Source organism: Boleophthalmus pectinirostris, unplaced genomic scaffold (assembly GCF_026225935.1).
Source record: "Boleophthalmus pectinirostris isolate CB_2022bp ecotype Guang Dong unplaced genomic scaffold, ASM2622593v1 HiC_scaffold_12, whole genome shotgun sequence".
In the NCBI taxonomy this organism is placed as follows: domain Eukaryota; kingdom Metazoa; phylum Chordata; class Actinopteri; order Gobiiformes; family Gobiidae; genus Boleophthalmus; species Boleophthalmus pectinirostris.
In genome coordinates, this window is record NW_026571018.1 from 17,125,560 (window position 1) to 17,142,753 (window position 17,194).

General features: G+C 39.4%; 1 protein-coding gene across 1 annotated transcript in view; it reads right to left on the reverse strand.

Moving 5' to 3' along the window:
- nrip1b (nuclear receptor interacting protein 1b) overlaps window positions 1–14,361 on the reverse strand; it is a 40,593-nt gene extending 26,232 nt beyond the window's left edge. The window contains exon 1 of the mRNA XM_020934557.2: window positions 14,060–14,361. The gene's annotated coding sequence lies outside the window, so the exon portion shown is untranslated. The remainder of the gene's footprint in view (window positions 1–14,059) is intronic.
- Between the last annotated feature and the right edge of the window lie 2,833 nt (window positions 14,362–17,194).

A 17,194-nucleotide genomic window follows, 5' to 3' on the forward strand; every position in this document is an offset into this window, starting at 1 on the left:
TATTTTTTACCGTTTTTGCTAGGCGGTTTTAGGGGATAAAAACTAAACTAGACTATGGGGGGAACTATAGTCTCCCCTAATATTGGGAAACACTGATGGAGAGATTACTTGCAACTGAACTGAAATCATAATTTGAATGGTTGCAATTAGAAAATCGTAAAGTGTGCCATTTTTTAAGTACCATAATTTCCTCCATGAATAACAAAATATCTGCTTTAATTTTGCATAAAAACTGCTAACCCTGTAGTTTAGATCTGTACAAACATGTCCTGAAAGATGATACCTTTGTTACTTTGTCAGTTCATATTTCAATCTTTTAGTCAATTCTTCTGGATGTGTTTAAAATGCGAACATTGAACAGAATCCAATTTAAAAATCACATTAAAGATGCACTGCGCAACCTTTTTGGTAGAGGGTTCGCTACCTACTTGTCTCCATGGAGATGTTATTGCTTATATATGACCATTCATTTAGCATTTATTCATTACAGGTGTTCTTATTCCTCAAAAATACAATAATTCCTTCTGTGAATGGGGCGACTCTCCACAGATCTGAATTGTAACATAATGTAGTGCTGTAACCTGCTTCTCTCTCGTGATAAATAGGTTTAATCTATACTGTGGAACATTCTAGGCAAAGCAATAACATTTCCATGAAGACAAGCAGGTGACCCACCCTCCACTAGAAATATTACGCAGTGCACCTTTAAATATTCTCTCCAAATTGTTCAGACCTCATTCTATAGTTTGCCCGCCCTCTGCTCCACTTTCTACCTGTGTTAAGAGTAATAATAAATATGATAGGATAGAAAATAGGCCTGTATAAAATAAGGAGGTGTTATAGGGTGTCAGGTCTCAGTGTGTGACTAGAGGGGGCTGGATTTAGGTCAGAAGCAACAAGGTCAGGGCAGCATGGAAAGGGAAGGTGGCTTAGAGCGAGAGAGGCCCTGGATAACGCACTGGTCTGGTGGAGCCTGTGCCAGCGCCAGTCACGTAAACACAGTTACACAAGGCTGCTAACCCAAGGAGCAGTGCGGGTAAAAAGACAAAAACAAGTTCACAAATGTTATACAAGGCATTTTTGTTGTTGTGACCTTTGAATACATGTGCTAAAAATGAACAGCAACAAGTAGGCAAGTGTGTGATTATTTTTCAGTAAGTCAAATGGTCAAAATATTCACATTTTAACTTATTTAGACAAATTTTACTGATCCACAAAGGAAATTATTTGGACACAGCAGCTCACACGTTACACTATATTATCATAAAAAGCTCAACAATATAAATAGTAATAATAAATTCAAAATAAGCAGCAAAAATAGCAAGAGACTAGTGTCAAATAAAACATAACTACACAAATAAAATACAAAAATAGAGTAATACAAAATAAAACCACAGAAAAAGGTTGAAATATGTAAATTTCAAAACTTTCTCAATTCTAATTTTTGATTCTGATTTAATAATACCTTTGTAAAACTACACTCATTATAATAAGATTATTTTAAAAGTAGATTAGCAATGATTATTTTGATTATTTGTTGCAGGCCAAGCAACAAGTGCCATTTTATTTTTATTTTTTATAATTTAGTTTATTTTTTTCCAATCAATTCTTTTTGGTTTTGACCTTTTAAGTATCTAAAATATCATGAAGCTAGCAACAGGTTCTGATCTGTATCTAACTGTTCTATCTGATTGTAAATGTCAAATCTTCACAGGTGATCACTTTTAGCTTCATCCAGTCAGACATTTTGTATCACATCTCTAGCCGCAGGGGAACAACCTAAAAATACCAAACTTTGATTCCCACAAGGCCCTGCCCGTTTAAAAGTACATTTACAACGAAAAACTTTCAACAAAGTCTCGAACCTGTAAACAAGCCTTAAATCTAAATGGGAGTAGGTCAGGCTAAATCCTACAGAATTACATGGCTTCTTTTATGTGACAGATGCATTAAAAGAATAAATATGTTTATGGGCCCAGCTAATCTCCCTTTCAAAAGCTCCTTTGTTAACAGTCCATCACGCTGACATGCGCTGGGCAGATCAGATTTCAGGTTAAAAACAGTCTGCTCGTATCGTAGGGTCTGGCAGACTAACAAATGATCACATCAGATATAAATATTTGTTATAATTTATGTTGGTGCATTAACCTGTCTGACCCAATTCTCCAGGATCATAATGTCACTCATCATACACAATACATTATGACTAAAACTGAGTGAAAGGTGATTAATGGCAAACAAAAATAAACACAAAATTTAAACAAACAAACAAAACAGCTACTAAATTTAATTATCTATATATAGATTTTTAGGCCAATTCCACAATGGCTTAAAGAGTGATTGGAAGGAGTTGCTATCCTGATTTCCTGGGCCATATGGTAACCACATCCGGGGGGCACAAGCATTAGTAGGGCTGATAAGGGCTGATTTATAAATAAAAAATATATATATTGTTTTTGTAATATTTATTGACCAAGATTTTATATTTGCTTTGATTTTTGTTTTTATTTTTTCAGTATAAATTTCCTGAATATGAATAATTACAACCGTAATCATTGCCTTTAGAGTAAAATTTCTTCCTCCAAGGTCTGACCTGTGCTCCAATCCGATTGCTTTTACAGAATTAAAAAGACCCAAACATTATTGACGATGACACGTACCTGAATCTCGATCTCGATTACAAATATGATTTACTGTACAAACCTAAACATTAGGGACGTAACAATCATCGAAATATCGGGATACTGTATCATCAAAAGTCTCACAATAATATCATTGGCTGTCACAATATATCAAATTCTTATATTCATTGTTGTGGTGTAATATGAGTTTAAAAAAAAATTAAGCAAACTACACTGGCCATGATTCTTTGCTCTATTTCAGTGTAGACTACATGAAGAGTTGACTGTTAAACATTTTTAAATCTTAATTGTTGGGATTATGACAGAACCAAAGGGGTGTCTAGCATATTCATAATGTGAAAATATCTTTCAGAGAGATTTGAATATCATTACATCCCTACTAAACATGTCAGCAGACTAATGCTTCACTCATGGACACCAGCATGAATAGCAGTGCTGAAGTGAGCCACTAAGCAAAGGGCAGCTGCAACAACACAAATCCTCCATGAATCAGCGCAGACTCCACCACCCAACCTCCCCATGACATACGCTGGTATCACAGACCCAGAACTCAGCGGATGACTAAACCTGCTCCATTCGTCACGGCCCCCCTCTCCTCAATTTGAGATAAGGTCCTGGGACAAGGATCTGTCTGTGTGACTCGCCCCCGACCCCGTTTGACCTTGGGGGCGATTAGCCAACTGAATGACTGGCCCCTAAAGCCTTGACGTGCTTGACTGCTGCCCGCTACTCTGGCAGACATACAAGGTCAGAGGAAAGAGGACAGAGGAAGGGAGGAGAGGAGGAGAGGAGAGGAGGAGGGTGAAGGAGAGAGAAAGAAGAAGAATAAGGGGGAGGTCAGAGAGAGAGAGAGAAAAGAAGAGGGAGGGGGGAGAAGGAAAGAGTACAGAGAGAGACAGAACAAGGGGAGAGCGAAAGAGAGGAATGGGGTGAGGCCAAAGAGGGAGGAAAAGAGGAGGGAGGCAAGAGTGAGTGAAGGGAAGAGAGAAAGAAATAGGGAGGAGGTCAAAGAGGGAGGGAAGGAAAAAGGGGATTGGAGGGGGTGAAGGGTGTCACATGATTGGATCTGCTTCTGGAGAGTTACTTAAAAAGCCTCCTCAGCAATCAGGTCAAGGTCAGGCCCCAGCGCCCTAATGCCAGAGGAAAGACGAGTCGAAGGGAGGCCGCCAGGATAGGCCAACAATACTGTCACAGTCACTTTACATGCTGATCAATGGGACCACTATTGTTATGAGGGCAGTGTTAAGTATAGCCTCAAATCCAAGCATGTTCAACACTATTATGGAGTCATACAAGAAATGTTTGCCAGCACTTATTTGTCTGGCCACTGAAATGAACCGTGTACCTTTATATGGAAGACAAATGCAACATAGCACAAAGCGCAATGATTTATTTTCTATGTTATATGTTAAGCAGTAATGTTCTTTATCAGAGGAACAAAATAACAAAGTGCATCCAGATTTTGATTCAGTGTTAGCAAAAGTTACACATTATTGCTTAACTTGTGTTATTCACATCAAACTGCATGTTCTTTTGACCCACTTTTTTTTGCGTGGACAGTCAGCGAATCACCCAAAACTTCAATCACATCAGTCTGTCAGTTTTAACATGATATGAAAACCACGGTCACATCAGAAAACCAGCACAGAGGGAGGAGGGAGAAGTCCTAACTGGGCATGTTCAGCCATCCTCAAGTCCTTGATAAGTTGAAAACATAAGCCATGTTTCTATTAGCTGTATTAGTCTTGCTGCTTAGTGGACACTTTTATTCAAAGTCACTTACACCATTATCGCTCTTGCACATCTCTCCCCATTTCTGCAGCTGGATATTTACTGGAGGAATCCAGGTTAATTGCCTTTGCTGAAGGGCAGTGGGTGAGTGGAGTATGAGCCAGCAATCTTCTGGTCACCAGTCCATTCTCCCTAAGTAATAGGTCATATGGGTGCCTCTAGTCATCAGGCCTGCTCCCCACCCTCCTCCTCTTCTTCCTCCTCTTCCTCTCAAATGGCCTCTCCAATACCCAGAGCCTTCGAACACAGTTAGCAGAGAGCTGCACTTCCGCCACACTCTTTCAGTCTATTTACCAGGCTTTGGTGAGGATGCGATGAATAACGGCACCTCACTAATGGATTTACAAGTGGGCTGGAGGTTCACAAAAGGACAGCAGATTTCAGACATTTGCAGAGCACTTTGAGAGAAAGAGGCAGTCTGAGGTTATGCCAAATGTCCTCGCTCTCTGTGCTCTGATGTGGCTCGCCTTTCATATCGTCATTTAGCAACAAGCCACTAATTTGAGTGAAAGTATTCTCTGAAGGTTCACTGATTCACTCGTGTATTCAATTACAGATAAAGCAGGAAGTAGCTGAAAGGTCAGAGCCATGACAACTTTCACAGAAAATGTGGTACTATATACAACAAACTACTTTAAAACACCGTCACAGCTGTACCATAGCGACGAGACTGGGTGACATTCTTCAGAGCATCCAAGCTCACTGCTGTGACTCTCAAGGCCACCAGCACAGGTCCCTTGTTGCCCGGCAACAGTTCGACTCATCACCAGGAACCAAAAAGTTACACAGTAACAGCAGAAACCAAAGGAGGATTTGCACTGTGCAGACAACATAATTCACAGGCACTTCCAACTTGACATAGAAGTGATTGAAAAACACTGAAAATACCAAATTGCATGTTTTTCAGTTTTGAAATTTCATTTCAAAATTGTGAAGGTATTTAAATAGACTACACTCCAGACTCTGAAAGAAATCCATATTGACCCACTGGTAAACTCTGAAAACTGTTGATGTTTATATAGCAGGTACAAAGTTTAAAAATGCCAGGTTTATTCCGCGGCACTTCACCCTAGTCTAAAATGCACCCTCTGGGACCTATAGAGGCATACAGTAGCGCATATGCATCACCCGAGCTCCCCTCACGTACTCTCCCTCTCTGCTCCTTCCTCTCGCTGTCATCCTGTGCAATATATCCATCATTCATTCATAAATTCTGAAAACTCCTCTTTAGTTAATTGCCTGGGAAAATTTAATTTCAAACGAAAGCTTTTAAAAGAGAAAGATATAATTAAGTTGCAGGGATGGTATGGTGCGGGCGTGTGGAGGTGGGAGGGATGGGGGAGTAGGGGATTGGAGGGGGGCATGTGTGTAGCTCTGCAGCACACTTCTCTGTGTCAGAGAAGTCATACAACCATGTGGGAGTGGGCGATATGCCAAACAATTAATATCTCAATTTTCTTGGAGCCAGATCACGATTTCGACTTTACTACGATTCACGTAAACTTAAAAACTTGAAAAAATGTGATATTGCCTTGAAAAGGTAAAGTAATCAGTTTTTTCTGAAAACTCATACTTCACTAGATCCACCTGTCACATCCACCTCACACAGAGCTGACCAGTAAAAGGAATGTGCAAGAAAAAGGTCTTAGGATGAAGATAGAGATGCCTTCAGAGGATGAATTTTTTTTGTCACAATACTAAAATTTCAAACTCGATACTAAGGAATAGACTTCATACTCGATACCAATTTGATACCAAATTGATAATTTTTTGAATAATAGTAATGGTGTATTGTGTCTATTGTGTAGTGGTCTTACACTTCTGACAAAACTCAAGATGAAACTGGTCGGAAAAGATCAAATTTGACATGTGAAAAAAAAAAATATGTGAAAGTTATGTGATTTATTTTCAGTATCGATACTTGCTTCAATGTGTATCTAGTTTTGCTACTAATTTTAGTATCAATTAGTATCTGATTTTTGATACTTTTGGCAACCCTAATGAGATCACTCTTCGATTTTCATCACCATATTCATCACCTACAGCCCTGCGTTACATAAAACACCCCCCTTTCCATACTGCATCAGACACTGTGTCCTTGCCTGGTGCTGCCCAAGGTCCCCCAAAAGGACAGGCTGCTAAGAAGTTGGGAAGGACAGAACCCAAAGAGAGGGGGGAGAAAGCGAGAGAGAGGTGTAGGGGGATGGGGGGGGGCTACAGCTTGTGACAGCCTTGGACTTTGAATTCAGCGCCAGACAGGCTCATGCATCAATCCCTCAACTTCCAAAGACAAGCGGCTAACCTTGACGAGACCAGGGACTCTTCAGGAATGACTGGCATTTTCACTTAGGGCCCCTGCTTCTCTCCTCCCAGCACCTCGCTCGCCCCGCCACATAACCTGGTTAAAATAGGACGCAATAACAAGCTACCTCACTCTCCTTTTGACTTTGTGACTCAATGTTCTGGCCGACAACCCCAGGGCACTTTTACACCTTCGCTGTACATACGCAACTAGAACTGAAAAGTTTTGGGCAAACTGTAAATTTGTTCATTATTTCAATTTTGGGGAGTGCAATGTCTAGTCAAAAAAAAAAAAAAAAACACATTTGGTAAAGTGCAAAGTTATGATTTCATATGCCACACTTCACTAAACTACAGCTGTTAGTTTTTTGGCATTTACATTTAATTGAATGAATAAACTATTAATGTGGGTGGTAAATGAAAAACCTGCCATGTTTATACTTCAAAATCAATCACTGTTAAAAAGGCACATATTATGTTACTTTCTAATATATGAGCTAATATTGTTTCCTCATCACAAACATACCTAGAGTTGTGTTTTATTTCATATGTTTACCACACAAACTCTGTATATTTAGTCAGAGTTCTTCTCTAAAACTGAAAACAAGCTGTTCCACCTTGTAATGTTATGTGCTGATACAGGAAGTGCTCAACTGTATTTTTAAACTCCATACACCTTTATCAGTATCATTTGAATAATTTCATCCTTGGAATTCCCAATCTTTATTGTACATAAGATAAAAAGTCGCTGTTAACTTAAAAACTATTGCTTCATGACATCACAAGGTAGAACAGAGCATTTTGAGCTTTGAAAATGTAGGCAGACAAAATATAACATAATATAAGAGGACTACTCAAACATGTGTGAATGAAATAAAACACAACTCCAGGTATATTTTTGAGGAGGTAACAGCATTCTAACATGGTTTAAAGCTCACAAAAGTACTGTAAGACCTTTAACTTAGAACTTTACAACCACACAGAAGACTAAAATAATTAAAAGTAGTGATTAACAAAAGTGAGCAGTAAGCATAGTAAGCAACACATTTCAAATACCACTTTATATTTTATCATCCCAGTGACAACAGATTCAGATTATATAATGGCACCTCCTCAGATACAATGTATACAAATTTTACTTTAATAGTTTTTGTAGCTATATACTTTACAATGTGCGTCATATATCTCAAACCATTGTTGCTTATCGAATATCAAGTTGCCCTGCTCTGACTTTGTGACTCTTATGTGTATATATAGACACTAGTATGTACAATGACTATATGCAATAATACAACTTAAGTAAATAGAAGTGAAGCAGTCTAGCCTTGTCGGGAGCCTGTCTGTGGGACATTATAAGCTCCTACAAATCCCTGATCCTTGGATTGAAGGTCTGCATTATCATAGACCTAATTATATTCCACCACCGTATCTGCTAAACAATTCCCCGAAAAGCTATCAGCATTGTTGCACTTAAAACAAGGTTGTCTACGAAAAGGCTACGCGCTGAACTCCACTCAGTCACACCCCTGACATTGGCCTGTTTGTGGCACAGAGGAGGAAAACCTGGACCTGGGTACAGATGCAGCGGCCTGGCATGGCTCTAACCACATCGGTGTCAGCTGAACCTCAGAGGCCCCGGGGCAGAGAAGAAGGGATAGAGGAGAGGAAAGGAAAGGAAAGAAAAGATAGAAAGAGAGTGCCACAGCGGACTGGCCATGGGAGTAGTCAGTTTCACTCATATCAGCAAGTCAGGGTTACATGGGTACACAGTTTGGGTACAAGATATTTTTGTGCAAGCAAACCTAGCATAAATATAAATATCTGTTTAGTTGATTTTCACACATAATATTACAGAATTGTTCACCATATTAATTTATTTTAATTTATACATGAAAAATGATCCTAAAATAGTAAGTAGCTTTGACCATGAGGCTGTGCGTATGACAAATCAACTCACCTATCTCCCCCCTTTTTTTTTTTTTTTAAGTTTTAGCAATTCAACAATAGAAAACATAGTATTTATATATGGATTAACTGTAAACTAGCATGCAAAATGTGTCAAAAAAGAACCACATCAAAAGAAAACATAAAAGTTGTAGGAGTGTGCTTGGTATTCTCTTAACTTAGACAAAAATAATGCAAATTCAACACTGTGACTGAATACCGCAATGTTAATAATATGACTCATTTAATCTTATGTAAACAAAAAGCTAACCTTTCTAGGCACAGCTTTCATACGTACACATTCATTTATTGTTTCCAAGCAGCCCTTCATTCCACATGGGTTATTTATTTGTCCCACAATATCTTTTCTGTTTCCCTCCCATTTCGCGGTTCAATTTTCGGCAAAGTCTAAATAATTCACAGCAATTGCAATCAGCAGCGATCAATCGGTGGTGGATAATTGAGGGCCCCTGTCATTGCGGCCAAGGCCAAGGTGAAGCGCGAGCAGGCGTGTACAGGGGGCGGAGGGCTGGAGGTGAGGGTGAGATGGGAGGACCACTCATTCCATTCAACAGATGAGCTCCGACCAGTATCAGTCTCTGGGGTTTGCTAGCGTTTCGTCATCCCCCCACCGCCCCCAGAAGCGATGGCTGTAAAGACGCATTTAGCGGTTCCTGCTTTGTCATCAGAATGAGCCCCATTGACTTTGGTTGCCTTCTGTTGGCGACGGAGGAACCAACAGGAGCCCGAGTGATTGTCTCTGAGCGAGATAGTGCACAGCCATTACAGAGCAGCACTTACCAAAGCCCATCTCCAGAACAGTGCACATGGGGAATACTCCCAAACTGCCCACACTATCATCGGCCTTCAGAAAGCTAGCATTTGTCTCCACTAGTTATTAAAGCGCGATTTAACATTTACAGTCAGAGTTCAGTTTGATTCTAGGTGAAAATCTACTACTCAGTTAATTTGTACTTGAATCACAATTGTGCCAACTCAAATTGTAATTATCAAGTAATAAAATATCTAGGCCTGTCATGATAATTACTATACTGACTTGATACAAAAGTTGGTACCATATAATTTGGGTTCAGTATTTATTGTGTGTACATTTTTTTTTGTAAAAGTGGGGAGATTTTGGGGTATTTTTATGTCAAAATGTTGGGATTATTCTGCTTTTTTGTTATTGTGTCAATTGTATAAAGTAATTTCAGTATTATCATTTATCGCAGTACATAGTTTACCCATTGAACCTGAAATATAGTGGATTCTTGTATTAGTTTATTAGTTCATATTTCAGTCTTCCATCAAATGTTAATACTCCTGGCGTCGTTTGCACTGTGCACACTGAACAGAATCCTGCTTTTTAAAACATAAATTGCAAATCTAATATAATTTTTTCCCTCAAATTGTGCAGTCCTATTTTGCACTAATCAAATCTGTTTTCCTTTTGTCAAATAATAAAAGCAGGCAATTGCTTTTGGTATTGACTTTAGTGCTTCATAATGATGACTGTCTGTGGTATATTATTACGAAACAAACAGACTGGCGGGGTGTGGAGCAGCAGGAGGAAGCTAGTGTCAAAGTACAGACAATACTAGTTCAAAAATAAGCCAAAATGTATATTTTTAGATGGCTGACCAAAGAGATATAATGTTTTGTACAGTTACTGATATCAGTATGAAGCAAATGCATTGTTACGTGGTTCTGGTCAATGTGCACAGTACTCTGGCTTTGTAGTGTACAGACAATGATATGAATTCAAAGCTCAACCAAATTGTATTTATGACTTGAGCTAAGCCTGTCGCAATAAATACTATATAGACCTATTCTTCAGTCTATGTTAGATGGAACAATAAGTTTTGGGGTAATTTTACGGTTGAATGTATTTATCGTGGATACTTTCTTTTTGTAAAAGTAAGGACCATTTTTTCAATTTTTTCCTGTTCTTCAATTAGATTTCAGCTGTCAAGGGTTGAATAAATAATCACTCATTATACATACAAACTAGCGCCCAGTGTTTCAGACATTTATTTATTGCAGTTTGTGTTTTTAACTATACTGTAGATTTAGAATAGTTTTTGGGGAGAATACCGATTTCGGGTTTTTGTGTCAGTGGCATAAATTAGTTTCCATTTCATCATTGATCTATATTATCTTCATAAATATAATGTACTTTAAATGTGTTATTCTGACAGGCCTAGACATGACAAACTGATAAATGCACAAACCAGCCATCTCAGACCATATATGAGCATATAGAGTTATATAGAGAGAAAATTGTTACCTCTGCCAAGATTTTATTTGTTTTAGCTTGCCTGTGTCATGTGTTTCCATTAATATTATCATTTTAGAGGCCAACAGATTAGGGAGTGGATCTAGCACACAGTGTCAAGTAAGGATAGTTTAAATGTTTTTATGATTGTGCCTTTACGGCCACAAGGGGGCCTTAACAAAAAAATAAATAAAAAATTGTGATATATTTGCTGGAACAAGTCTAAGGTCACAAAAAGTCCATGTTCAGGCATTATATCTTTATCACGATCACTCCTTTAGTGGAGGTATTCTTGACTGATTGCCACTAAATCTTTCAGTATTGTATCTCAAAATAATTACTACAAAGTAACTACACACTGTTTAAACCCTGTAGTTTATAACATTAATTCTTCTTCCATGGCCAGATGTTGTTTTGACTTATTAGAGAGTGTCTTTAGAATCAACAAACAATAAAAAATGAGCCATAAAATCATTTAGCTTCATGCTGTATACAGAGATTATATAGAGCCCTGGACAATTAGAGAAATGTGCTGGTGGCAAAGGTCTCTGGTTTGAATCCCGAGCAGGCCTGACAGAGTGCAGGCCTCTAAGTAGATGAGAAATGCACTTCTATTCCTCCATCTACTGTCAAAGTGCCCTTGAACAATGTTCGGCAGCCAACAACACAAGTTCTGGGCAGCACCCAGGTCTATAATAAATCAAAAACTCCGCAGTAAATGCATGACACTTGTTCTGGTAGATTGCACATTAGTTTGTTTTTTTGCCAACTATCCGAGGCGATCAGAAAGCCCGGTGCCACCCTCAATTTTGTCTGTAGCTACACTGAGTGACAGATTGACAAACAGTAGGTTTTGAGGCTGGCTCAGTGGAAGTAGTCAGTGAGGCTGTTAGTTGAGATAAGTGGATGGCTGTGTGCTGTGGAGCTATAGGGACAAAAACAGGCAACAGAGGGCATTTCCAAAAAAGGGGAAGGGACCAGTGCATACTATGGGTAAATACACTGAATACAATGTCTGAACAAGTCTCCACAGAAGGTGTATAATTGCATAAATACAGGATAAATACATTTAAAAATCATTAAAAAGAAAAAATTGTGATGAAGCAACAAAGTCTCCAAACAACTGAAAAAAAAAAACTGTTGCACTGGCATTTTAACAATATTAACAATATTAACAAATTTTAACAATTTAACAATGACCAAACATGGCCAATGGCTATGTTTGTCCTCATTATTAAACGCATGGCATGTCAAGATGCTGTAGTGAAAGTTAAAGCTACACCTTTCAAACTGTAATCCTCAAAAGAACATTGTGTAATCATTTGGTTCTATTAAGCCCTATTTATTTTCTATTACTTCGGAGGTTAATATTAAGTCAAGAATATATCCCACACAGGTATAGAGACCTTAAATTCCTCATGTTAACTATACTGTAATAAAACTGCAAGAAAATCCAACAGCATTCAGCTAAACAGACCACATGGGACAGCAGTTGTTGTTATGAAAGACAAGCCATAGTGGATCATGGAGTCAAGTGCAGAGTCCAACCTTGTGACTGCATAGGCCAGCCTTCACATCATTTGCATGGGGTTATTTGAATGTCCCCCCGCTCCTGTCGCAGCCTAGTGCACTTCACTCAACAGTACAGCAGCTCCCCAGACAGAGGCCCTATACCAGAATGCTTTGACTTACTGTATAGAGACCACTACATCTAGAATTAACAGGAAAATTGCAATAAAATGAGCAGTGTTTTTGTTATCTATAGCAACAGCGGACACTGGGTGAACTACCTTGAACATCCTGTGTAAGTTCAGGTCAAATAATTAAGCAGCTTAAATACTCAACAAAGGCAAGGCTAAAGAGACAGCCCCCCAGACACTGACAATGCAAGAAGTCGAATTTGGGAAACTTTAAGCACAATAGAAAAGCCAAACTGGTTTTATCTGTCCTTAAAAGCTCTGGATTTGACCCCATTAAAAGGTTGACTGCTGCTTGTCAGTAACTTCCAGCCAACTCTCTCTACTCTGTGACCTTTGGATCTAAACTGATCCAAAGTCCAGTGAACTATACTGAGTAAGACAGTGGAGGAATCGGAGAGGGAAGCACAAAAGGCTACTCAAAAAGGCTTACGGAGAAATGTCAGCGAGTTTCATTGGGAACATATCTGACTCAACTAGACAAGTGAAGTGATAGACAACAAGAAGGCAACTGTACTTGTGCTCACTGACAAAACTGATACACTACAGTGGGGAAAATGTTTTAAAATACAATTAAAGTGAATACACAACAGACTATCTGCTCTCTATTCTATGTCAATTATTATACAAGTACATTTTGAGTCGATTTTTAAGCGGCTGGTTTTCATATAAACACAAGATGAATCAGTAGCCTATGTTTTGCCATTGCAGGGTCTTGCATGTTGTATTGTGAAGCAAATTGAGCATACTGTGCCAGGCCTTGCTAATACTGTTTTACATAACACTACAACTGTGAAGTGGTAGTCTTTAGTGGTGCTAAAAGTGCTTCGTACCAAAATATCACACCGTGTGCAGTTTGACCCAGTATTAAGTGTATGCGTAAAAGCCATTCTATCGAAACTCTCATAACGGTGCTGCTGCTGGTAGAGGTAAAGACGAGGGTACGTGTCATGGGGATGGGGTGATCTGGTGAGGCTATGAATGAACCAAAAGGGGCATCCATTCACACCATACAGTCAGTGTGACAGTGGCGCTACAGTAAGCTGAAGCCAAAAGCAGAATTTCGCGTCTAAATAACAGCGGTCTAATATGTTGACTTTGCACTCCGTGTTCTACTTTACTGTGCCTAAAGCGTTAGTCATAATGAAGCCGTGGAGATAGGCAAATGCCAGTAAGCACTCGCTGAGCTAATACAGAAGCCTGTGTCACCGCACGCACGCAGCCAGGTCCATTCCCCACTTCTTTATGCAGCGTTTTCAGCGCTATCCATATGCGCCTCGGCTCGCCTCGCGTCACACAAACAACCCTCCCAATAGCCCGCTAGTTCCCAAACCTAAGCCTCGACACCGCGACCCGAAATACAATGTTTTAAGCCCCCCGGGTGTTCAAATGACAGTGCGTTTCCTTACCTGCGTTTGTCCACCGCACAGTCAGCCGGAGAGGCGCATCGTTGGTATTCGGCACAGGCAAATCCCAAAGACAAGCGTCGCATCTGTCTTGACACTTTTACGGAGGGGAAAATGGCGGGTCAGTGAATAAAACACAAAACGTTTAGTCCTAAAAACGTGTCGTCGTTTCAAAAAGGAGGGCTCTGCCGTGTGCGAGCCGGGAGAGCGTGTAGCGTGCAGTTAGAGGGGATTGTTTATTGTCGGAGTCCCCTCGCTGTAGAGAAGTGAGTGGAGACAGCCACACTCCTCCTCCTCTGCCTGCGCTGACACCACCCTTAAAGAAGCAGGCTCACCCACGGCACGGGCACGCGGAGCGCACGCACGCAGCGCACCACACGACATATGTCATCATCATATAGCACTACTCGTAAGTGGTAATATTAGTCCAGTCTATTTTTTATATTTGTCAACACATCAAGCTGGATACCGGTAGTTAGTGATGTTATTCAGAGCTGCGGGTTGCGCATCTAGGTCAGACTGCATCACAAGTAGGCCTATGGGCTAACAGAAGGGTTAAAGGGCCAATGGGAAATGTAGGCTACATCCTCACCCCATTCAGTAGCCTACTTTTTAATTCATTCACTTGTTTTGGTTATGGCTAGGTCAACCTTTAAGATAGTAGCTATCACTTACAATATCAACGTTGAAGCCTACATACTGAAATACATAGACCAATTTACAAATACCAGAAGCTACCTCTCTGACCTATTCCAGGCCCTAAACCTCACTTTAAAAAAATGTACACCTACTGAAAACTTTATATGAAGTTGAAATTTGAGGAAAAAAATAATAATAAAATAAAATGATCACCATATCATTTTGTGACGAGAACTACTGAGTACAAAGTGTTACTGGAAGTCAACTGATAAAGTTCAAGGATACACATTTTTACAAATAGGTCGGTGTGCACGCACACACACACACACACACACACACACACACACACACACACGGTTCACACACACACACACACACACATATAATGAACACGCAGCACACACATTTGTCTCAAACTACAGCACAAAGTATCTAAATAAGTGACTAAATCTGGAGTCTTGAATCAGCATTAGTCTAAAATGATGCAAAATGACAGTACCAAGCAAACAACCTTGTACCAGTACCCTTGCATAGTAAATTTAAACATGCAATTGGCTGTAATTTGATCCCCATCCCAGTCATATAACTGATGTCCTATTAACAAAAGCGGGTCAATAAAAATGGCCTTTCAGTAAAATGAAGAATTAAATAAGGAGTAGCCACACAACCTTTTAGTCAGCATCTCTAAACAAATCATTAGCGTACTTCTGGCCCTGCTCCAAAATCCCAGAGTTAAAAGAATATATCTGCCAGTGAGCTGGAGATTTACGACTGCCCTGTGCTCACTGACCAAGTGGGGAAAATGAACAACATAAATGCAACAGAGGTGCCCTTGAACGCACCACAGAAACAGTTTCAGGTGTGAAAGGGTGACAGCAAAGTGTGAAGAAGAGCATCAGTCATTAACAGCAAAGTTTCATATGTCACCTGTGTAAGATTACTTCTGACAGCTCATTATTTGTGTAGAAAATATTCTAGAGTAGTGTTTTATGTGGTGGAAAAACATTAACAACTATAGCTATAAAGAAACAGTTTCTCTTGTAGTTTTAAGGCCCTATATTATACAAAATTGACACTCAGGAGCTTTTAGCTATGTGTTACTTCCTCAAAAACACAGCTGAAGTTGTGTTTTGCTTTCATTCAGGCATGTTTGAGTAACCCTTATTGTTAGTCTGCCAACATCTTCACAGCTCAGAATGCTCTCTTCCACCTTGTGATGTTATGTAATGGTATTTTTCAAGTTATCAGCTACATTTTACTTTTTGTTAAATAGAAATGATCAATTCCAGGGCTGAAATGATCCAAATTATTATAGTGAAGGTGTATGGAGTTTAAAAACACAGCGGAGCTCTGACTTCTTCAGTTCTTTTTAAAGACAATGCAGTAGGAGGTGTATTTACCTTGTTGACATGTTTTGGCTGTTAGCTGCAAGCCATCTTCAGAATTGTCAATAAGGTAATACACCTCCTAGCGCATTGTCCTTAAAAAGAACCCAAGAAGTTAATGTACAAAAGAAGACAAAATAAACGTTTTTGGACAGTGAAGCTCTGCATTACCACATAAAACCCCAATGTTTTTAGTTTGAGAGAAGACCTCAACCTAAATTGTAGGGTTTGTATGTTAAACATGTGGAAATGAAACAAAACACAACACCAAGTATATTTGTGATGAGGAAACAACATTATAATATATCATAAAATTGTCTAATATGGGCCATTTACAAAGACTTAGACAAGATAACCTTTACTCTTTTGTTACTGTTGTTTAGTTACTTCAAATTACAATAAAAATGTACAGTTAAATACACATATCCATTCTTCAATTCATTCTTTCCTCTCTCCTAGTCGCTTTTCCCTTCCAGGATAATGTTTTTTTTGGATGGCATTCAAGATTGGAACAATTTCCAGTTATCGAAGCTCGGGGCAGACCTAAATCTTTGATACACTTGTATACACTATTGATATTGACATTAGAAGTATAACTGGAATTACTACAATGCATGCCCAAATAATTTCCCTTGTGGATCAATAAAGTTTGTCTAAGTCTGTAACTTGTGTACACTATGCCACTTTGTACTTCTTTAATTAAATATAAAGTCAGTGCTTTAATACATCAAGCCTCTAGTATCATTCCTATCTGTTTGGTTGGCCTGTGGCTGATATCTTAACATGGCCTTGAACAAAATGTCTCTAAGGACCTGGGGAACATCAGCATTCTCATGAACTAGAACACAACAACATAACCTACTTTTTGAGTGTCCCTCTCCGTGTTTCACTTTTCTCATGTGGGAGTGGGAGTGCGGGGGAGGTTTGTGACTGCCTCCTCCCCCTCCTCCCCTCCTCCCCGTGTGGTATCACATCACACTGTGTTATGGGCCGCTTGGATACAGTGCGGCTAACCTGCTGTAACCCTGCTGTGGTGTTTAAACAGTAATTCACTTCATAGGCGGTAGTATAAACACAGGCTGCACTCAACGTGTCAGTCAGCTAAATTGGATAG